The sequence below is a fragment of the Sciurus carolinensis genome, chromosome 9 (genome assembly GCF_902686445.1).
Source record: "Sciurus carolinensis chromosome 9, mSciCar1.2, whole genome shotgun sequence".
In the NCBI taxonomy this organism is placed as follows: domain Eukaryota; kingdom Metazoa; phylum Chordata; class Mammalia; order Rodentia; family Sciuridae; genus Sciurus; species Sciurus carolinensis.
In genome coordinates, this window is record NC_062221.1 from 47,653,535 (window position 1) to 47,662,595 (window position 9,061).

The 9,061-nt window shown below is 38.9% G+C and overlaps 1 non-coding gene across 1 annotated transcript; it reads left to right on the forward strand.

Annotated features, from left to right (window-relative positions):
- Positions 1-991: 991 nt before the first annotated feature.
- Trnav-uac (transfer RNA valine (anticodon UAC)) lies at positions 992-1,068 on the forward strand. The gene has a single exon. It is a non-coding gene; the product is annotated as a tRNA-Val (tRNA).
- Positions 1,069-9,061: the final 7,993 nt, after the last annotated feature.

Genomic DNA, 9,061 nt, shown 5'->3' on the forward strand with positions numbered 1-9,061 from the left:
GGTTAAAACACTTACCCAACGTCATGTTAGTAAGCAGCATGGCTGGAATTCGACTTGTCCAACTTTGAAGCCTGGAGTCCTAACCTACCCAGTTATTTATATATTCTTCTTTTCTACAAAGAAAATTTATTTCTAAGGTCAAAAGAAGGGGAGGGTCACTTCTTAAAACCACTGAGCACAATCATCATTTTGTACAGTTTTTCAAAGCTCTATTTCCCCATCTGTCTGTGGTCCATTTGATAAGTATCGACTACCTAACTTTATTTTTCTGGACTTTGATGAAAAGTAAAATTTCAGTTAAATTTATTTGTTAAAAGTGAACATTTTAGTCAAAGTTTTTTAGCAGCTCACCAATCTATGGTCAGAAGCATGTGACCTTCATTGCTCTCAAATTTCCTCTTTTGGCAGGATCACCCACCAACCTCTTTCTCCTAAGCACCTCTAATAGGGGGGCCACAGAGAAAGAGCTGAACTAGGGAGAAGAGGCCAGAAATTGCACTTTATCCTGCTGGGGACAGGAAAGATTTATTTAGAATTCGTATTTCTTCACTTGTAAAATATCTACTTATGTTCTTTGATCATTTGTTCTGTAGATATTAATATTACTTGCATAGATGTATTCATTTTACATGTTACTGATGTTAGTGCTTCATTCACAGTCTTCATGTAATAGTGCAACCAAGGATGATTCTGAACGGTCAGACAATAGGAAACCACACATCAGCTATTTAAAAGATAACTAAGGAACCTGAACAAAAATGGGGGACTCTGCAGGACGGAGGTGTGGAATACTTCAGGCAGACTTTAGAGTTGATAAGGAGATGGTGGAAACAACATGGCTCCAGGAGCAGACTGGGGAGGGCAACTCTTCCAGAAGGCCCCCAGCTTTCCACAAATGTACAAAGGCATTGGCAGCAGCTCTGAAGTTCTGGGGCCATCAACACTGGAGCCTCTGAACAAACCAGACACCATGTGTCAAAAAGAGTAGCCAGGCTGGGGAGATAGCTCAGTCGGTAGAGTGCTTGCCTTACAAGCACAAGGCCCTGGGTTCGATCCCCAGCACTGCCAAAAAAAAAAAATTTACTATGATTAAAAAGAGTAGCCAAAGAGCAGCATCACCACTGCCTCACACGACCCAGTGGCAGCAACAGCAGTGCTTCCGGGAGACCCAAGAGATTGGTCAGTTTTCTTTCCAACAAGTCAGCATATTAGAGATCATTATCCAGGCTGAATAAGTTCATCAATGAAGGCTCTCCAAAGGATGAAAGAGAATTTTTTAATAGTGAGATATGGACCACGCCGAGGTTGGTCGCCATCGCAGAGCTAGCAGGCAGGTAACCAGCCCACCCGACTCTGACACTGAGGTCAGACGCCACTGCTGAGCCTGCCTGCCCACCTACTGCTGAGGGATGCTGCACTTGCCTCTGTGCTGACTCAGCACACTCTCGCTGGGGCTCCCCAGCTTCTATGGAGGCTGGTGCAGGCATTTTGAATTACTCCTGAGGGCGTGGCCATCATCATGGGAGGGGCAACTCCCTTCCTGAGACACCTACAGGAGACTGGAGGACCTTCAACAAGACCCAGGAGTCAAGAAGAGGAGGTATTGAGAGACTCGGGACCAACTCAGAGCCACCGGGTGAGTCTCTCCCAGTGGGTGGGGTCCCGGGATGGGGCAGTAGTCCTGGAACACAGGGAACTTCGTGGAGTAGAGTGGCCCAGTGAGACTCCCCTGCTGGAGCCGTGAACCTGGACAACTGGGAGCATTGCAGAGGAGGGCCGCACAGCAAGAGGCTTTGGCACAGGGTGAGGCTCCCTGGCCCAGACAGTAACTCTGGTCCCCAGGGAACGTAGCAGAGGAGTAATGCGCAGCGAGGGAGTTCCTTGCAGGGCCAGGCTTCCCAACCCAGGCGGTAGGTCTAGACCCCTGGGAACATCACAGAGGAGGGCTGCCCCATCCAGGCAGTACTTCTGGACCAAAGGGAACTTCTCGGAGGAGAGCTGCCCAGCGAAACTTCCCCACCGGGTGAGTCTTCCCCGCTGGGCGAGGCTTTCCCACCAAGGCAGTAAATCAGAGACACAGGCCCAGACCAGACGTGCCCCAGTCTGTAGTCTAATCTCCGTTTAGCTGACCATCAGTCAACAAGTGGAGGCGCCTCTGCCCACTGACAGGGAATATACCCCCACCTGAAGACCACCACCCCTAGAGGGGCAGCTTCCTTGTGGAGCACCGCATTATCAAGTTCCTCCAAGACTTCAGGCTACTGAAGGCTAGGAGGTGAATTATTGGAAATCTACAGGGACAATAGTAGTCAATAGAGGAAATCTGCAATATCTAAGAGTTTCACTACTAGAAGGATAGATACCTGAGGAATATGAGAAAACAAGCGAAGAAAATGTCCCAAACAAACCTAGATGCTACAGCAATAAAATCCAATGATAGCATGGCAGAAGAAACGTCAGAAAGGGAGTTCAGAATGTACATAATTAAAACAATCAGGGAAGCAAACCAGGAGATGAAAGAGCAAATGCAGGCTTTGAATGATCGCACCACTCAACAGTTAAAAGAGCAAATGTGGAAAGCAAGAGAACATTTCAATAAAGAGTTAGAGATACTGAAAAAAAAAAAAAAACAGGAATCCTTGAAATGAAGGAAGCAATAAACCAAGTTAAAAACTCCATAGAAAGCATAACCAATAGGATAGAACACCTGGAAGACAGAACCTCAGATATTGAAGACAAAATATTTAACCTTGAAAACGAAGTTGAACAAACAGAGAAGATGGTAAGAAATCATGAACAGAATCTCCAAGAACTATGGGATATCATGAAAAGGCCAAATCTGAGAATTATTGGGATTGAGGAAGGCTCAGAGAAACAAACCAAAGGAATGAACAATCTATTCAATGAAATAATATCAGAAAATTTCCCAAATCTGAAGAATGAAATGAAAAATCAAGACAAAGGGGCTTATAGGACTCCAAATATAGAAAATTACAACAGACCCACACCAAGGTACATTATAATGAAAATACCTATCATACAAAATAAAGACAGAATTTTAAAGGCTGCGAGAGAAAAGAATCAAATTACATTCAGGGGAAAACCAATATGGATATCAGCAGATTTTTCAACACAGACCCTAAAAGCTAGAAAGGCCTGGGACAACATTTTTCAAGCCCTGAAAGAAAACAGATGCCAACCAAGAATCTTATACACAGCAAAACTTACCTTCAGATTTGACGACAAAATAATATCCTTCCATGATAAACAAAAGTTAAAAGAATTTACAAAAAGAAAGCCAGCATTACAGAGCATTCTCAGCAAAATATTCCATGAGGAAGAGATGAAAAACAACCATGTAAATCAGCAAAGGGAGGAACTACCCTAAAGGAACAGCCAAATAAAGGAGAAACAAAATCATGTCAAAAAAACAAAAATGAGCCAAATGATCAGGAATATAAATCATATCTCAATAATAACCCTGAATGTTAATGGCCTGAACTCATCAATCAAGAGACATAGACTGGCAGATTGGATTAAAAAGAAAGATCCAATAATATGCTGCCTGCAAGAGACTCACCTCATAGAAAGAGATACCCTCAGACTAAAGGTGAAAGGATGGAAAAAAACATACCATGCACACGGACACAGCAAAAAAGCTGGAGTATCCATCCTCATTTCAGATAATGTGGACTTTAAGCCAAAGTTAGTCAGAAAGGATAAAGAAGGACATTTCATATTGCTTAAGGGAAGCATAAATCAGCAAGACATAACAATCATAAATATCTATGCCCCAAACAGTGGCTCATCCATGTACGTCAAACAAATCCTTCTTAATTCCAGAAATCAAACAGACCACAACACAATAATACTAGGTGATTTTAACACACCTCTTTCACCACTGGACAGATCCTCCAAACAAAAATTGAACAAAGAAACCATAGACCTCAATAACACAATCAATAATTTAGACTTAATGGACATTTATAGAATATACCATCCAACAAAGAACGAATACACTTTCTTCTCAGCAGCACATGGATCCTTCTCTAAAATAGACCATATATTATGCCACAAAGCTACTGTTAGCAAATACAAGAAGATAGAGATACTACCTTGTATTGTATCAGATCATAATGGATTGAAATTAGAAATAAATGACAGAATAAAAAACAGAAACTACTCCAACACCTGGAGATTAAATAATACGCTATTGTACGATGAATGGATAACAGAAGACATCAAGAGAGAAATTTTAAAATTCTTAGAGGTAAATGAGAACAAAGATACATCATATCAAAATCTGTGGGACACTATGAAAGCAGTTCTTAGAGGAAAACTTATTTCATGGAGCGCATTCAATAAAAGAAGAAAAAAAGTCAACTAATAAACAACCTAACACTACAGCTCAAAGCCCTAGAAAAAGAACAGAGCATCACCAAAAGTACTAGAAGACAGGAAATAGTGAAAATCAGAGCAGAAATCAATGAAATTGAAACAAAAGAAACAATAGAAAAAATTGACAAAATAAATAGTTGGTTCTTTGAAAAAGTAAACAAAATTGATAAACCCTTAGTCACACTAACAAAGAGAAGGAGAGAGAAAACTCAAATTACTAAAATTCAGAATGAACAAGGAAATATCACTACAGACATGAGTGAAATACAAAACATCATTAGAAGCTATTTTGAAAATCTATATTTTAACAAAATAGAAAATCTCAAAGACATCGACAGGTTTCTAGAGACATATGAATTACCTAAACTGAATGAGGAGTACATACATGATTTAAATAGATCAATTTCAAGTAATGAAATAGAAGAAATCATCAAAAGCCTACCAACAAAGAAAAGTCCGGGACCAGATGGGTTCTCAGCTGAGTTCTATAAAACCTTTAAAGAAGAGCTCATTCCAATACTCCTCAAAGTATTCCATGAATAGAAGAGGAGGGAACCCTCCCAAACTCATTCTATGAAGCCAATATCACCCTGATACCTAAACCAGACAGAGACAAATCGGGGAAAGAAAATTTCAGACCAATACCCTTAATGAACATTGATGCAAAAATTCTCAACAAAATCGTAGCAAATCATATACAAAAATATTTTTAAAAGATAGTGCACCACGATCAAGTGGGTTTTATCCCAGGGATGCAAGGTTGGTTCAACATCAGGAAATCAATAAATGTAATTCACCATATCAACAGATTTAAAGTCAAGAATCACATGATTATTGTGATAGATGCAGAAAAAACATTTGATAAAATATAGCACCTAAAAACACTAGAAAAAATAGGGATAGTGGGAACATTCCTTAACATTAAAGGCCACCTATGCTAAGCCCATGGCCAATATCATTCTAAATAGTGAAAAACTGAAAGCATTGCCTCTAAAAACTGGAACAAGGCAGGGATGCCCTCTCTCACCACTTCTATTCAACATTGTCCTCGAAACTCTAGCCAGAGCAATTAGACAGACCAAAGAAATTAAAGGGATACAAATAGGAAAAGAAAAACTCAAACTATCCCTATTTGCTGATGACATGATTATATATTTAGAAGAACTGGGAAATTCCACCAGAAAACTTTTAGAACTCATAAGTGAATTCAGTAAAGTAGAAGGATATAAGATCAATTCTCATAAATGTATTGCATTTTTATACCTAAGTGATGAATACTCAAAAAGAGAAGTTAGGAAATTTACCCCATTCGCAATAGCCTCGAAAAAAATAAAATACTTGGGAATCAATCTAACAAAAGAGGTGAAAGACCTCTACAATGAGAACTACAGAACACTAAAGAAAGAAATTAAAGAAAACCTTAGAAGATGGAAAGATCTCCCATGTTCTTGGATAGGCAGAATTAATATTGTCAAAATGGCCATACTACCAAAAGTGCTATACAGATTCAATGCAATTCCAATTAAAATCCCAATGACATATCTCACAGAAATAGAGAAAGCAATCATGAAATTCATCTGGAAGAATAAGAAACCCCGAATAGCTAAAGCAATCCTTAGCAGGAAGAGTGAAGCAGGGGGTATCGCAATACCAGAGCTTCAACTATACTACAAAGCAATAGTAACAAAAACGGCATGGTATTGGCACCAAAATAGACAGATAGAGCAATGGTACAGAATAGAGGACACGGACACAAACCCAAATAAATACAATTTTCTCATACTAGACAAAGGGGCCAAAAATATACAATGGAGAAAAGATAGCCTCTTCAACAAATGGTGCTGGGAAAACTGGAAATTCATATGCAACAGAATGAAACTAAACCCCTATCTCTCACCCTGCACAAAAATCAACTCAAAAAGGATCAAGGACCTTGGAATCAGATCAGAAACCATTTATCTTATAGAAGAAAAAGTAGGTCCAAATCTTCAACATGTCGACTTAGGATCAGACTTCCTTAACAGGACTCCCATAGCACAAGAAATAAAAGCAAGAATCAATAACTGGGATAGATTCAAACTAAAAAGCTTTCACTCAGCAAAGGAAACTATCAGCAAGGTGAAGAGTCAGCCTACAGAGTGGGAGAAAATCTTTGCCACTCATACTTCAGATAGAGCCCTAAATTCCAGAATATACTGAGTTTTTTAACTCTACACCAAGAATACAAATAACCCAATCAACAAATGGGCTAAGAAAATGAACAGACACTTCACAGAAGATCTACAAACAATCCACAGATATATGGAAAAATGTTCAACATCTCTAGTAATAAGAGAAATGCAAATCAAAACTACCCTAAAATTCCACCTCACCCCAATTAGATAGGCGATTATCAAGAATACAAGCAACAATATGTGTTGGCGAGGATGTGGGGAAAAAGGTACACTCATACATTGCTGGTGGGGTTGCAAATTAGTGCAGCCACTCTGGAAAGCAGTGTGGAGATTCCTTAGAAAGCTTGGAATGGAAACACCATTTGACCCAGCTATCCCACTCCTTGGCCTATACCCAAAGGACTTAAAATCAGCATACTACAGAGATACAGCCACATCAATGTTCATAGCTGCTTAATTCACAATAGCCAGTTTGTGGAACCAACCTAGATGCCCTTCAATTGATGAATGGATTAAGAAACTGTGGTATATATATATGCAATGGAATATTACTCAGCCATAAAGAGAATAAAATTATGGCATTTGTAGGCAAATGGATGAAACTGGAGAATATCATGCTAAGTGAGATAAGCCAATCTCAAAAAACCAAAGGAGAAATGATCTAGCTGATAAGCGGATGATGACACATAATGGGGGGTGGGGGGGCAAGAATGGAGGAAGGAGGGACTATATAGAGGGAAAAGAGGGGTGGGAGGAGTGGGGGGGAGGGAAAAAATAACAGAATGAGTCAAAAACTATTACCCTAGGTAAATGTATGATTACACAAATGGTATGCCTCTACTTCACGTACAAACAGAGAAACAAGATGTATCCCATTTGTTTACAATAAAATTAAATTTAAAAAAAATAGTGAGATATGGTCTTATTAGTATCCCAGGCAGGTGAAATTGAAAAATAGTAATATATATTTATAAATCCTGTATGCTTCTTTACTATTTTTCCATTCTATTTTATTTAACTAAGTTTTATTGAGAAGAAACTGGAGGGGCCTTTTAGTATAATGAAACTCATCAGCATTGTTTATTATATTATCTGTTGCCTTAACAATAATAATTCACATTCCTAAAACATACCCTATGTGATATTAGGCAAAAGACTTAACTTAGGTGAGTTCACGCAGTCCAAAAGCAGCTCCAATCCTTTTCCCCTTCACAACCAGCATAATTTTTTATGTCATCTAATTTTGTATTCTTTTGGTAAGGTCACTCTTTTTTTATAGTATATAGAATGAGGTCTGAATATAAGTGTATTTATCTCTATATCAATAATTTATTATGCCTAAGAGCAGGTCTACAAACTATGACTTTTGGGCCAAATCTGGCCCATGGCCTGTTTTTATAAATAAAGATTTATTGGAACACAGTTGCATTCATTTTATTTACATATTGTCTGTGACTGCTTTCCCACCACAAATGCAGAGTTGAGTAGTTGCAAAGCTGAAAACATTTACTTTCTGGCCCTCACTGAAAACTTGTTGACCCCTACCTAAAAGTACTGATCATATGATTACTTCTTTCTTCAATGTTTTATCTCATTTCATTTATTGTTGCTACTCACCACATTTTTTTCCTCCACATGCTGGGGATCAAACCCAAGACCCATGCATACTAGTCAAGTCCAGTACCACTGAGCTACATCCCCAGTCCTGTTCATTATATCTTTTAAGCTCTTCTTTTCAAGTCACAGTCTGAAAAGTACTAGGCAATGTGAAAGAGAGAGGAAGAGGGAAAAGAAGGAGGGAAGGAAAGAAGGAAGGAAGGAAAGAAGGAAGGAAGGAAGGAAGGAAGGAAGGGAGGGAGAGGGAAGGAAATAAAACCTGCAAGGAGGGAAGAAAGAAAAAGTATATACACATATTTTTATATTCAAAAGTTTTCTTCATTGGCTTTTATTATTTTATGTTAATTACATTAATTAAAATGCTAAAACTTGTTCAAGTGAATATGTACATATGAATAAGCTATAGTAATTTACCATCACTAATAATGATGCACAATAAGTAGCTACAGTACTCATTGCCATGCAAAAATGCACATTTATTTAGTTCTGGATCTGCCGAGGTCTGGCTGGACCAAGTAGAACCAACTGGAACTGCTCTGCTCCATGTGTCCATCAGCCTCCTCCTGGGACCAGCAGGAGAGCCAAGCAGATTTTTCTCATTGTAATGCCAGAAAGCTACAGTTTCTTAAGACCTAGTTTCAGAACTGGCACAGTGATACTTCAAGTTCATCCTACTGGTCAAAGCGAGTTACAGAGCAAGCCCTGATCCAAAGGCAGGAAATGATATTGCAAAGTAGCATGAGAGATGAGACTGTCGGGAGGGATGCGAAGTTGAGATCAATGAGGTAATCAGATAGATGATAGATAGATAGATACATAGATAGATAGAGACACACACACACATATATACATATCTTTAAATCATACTTGCA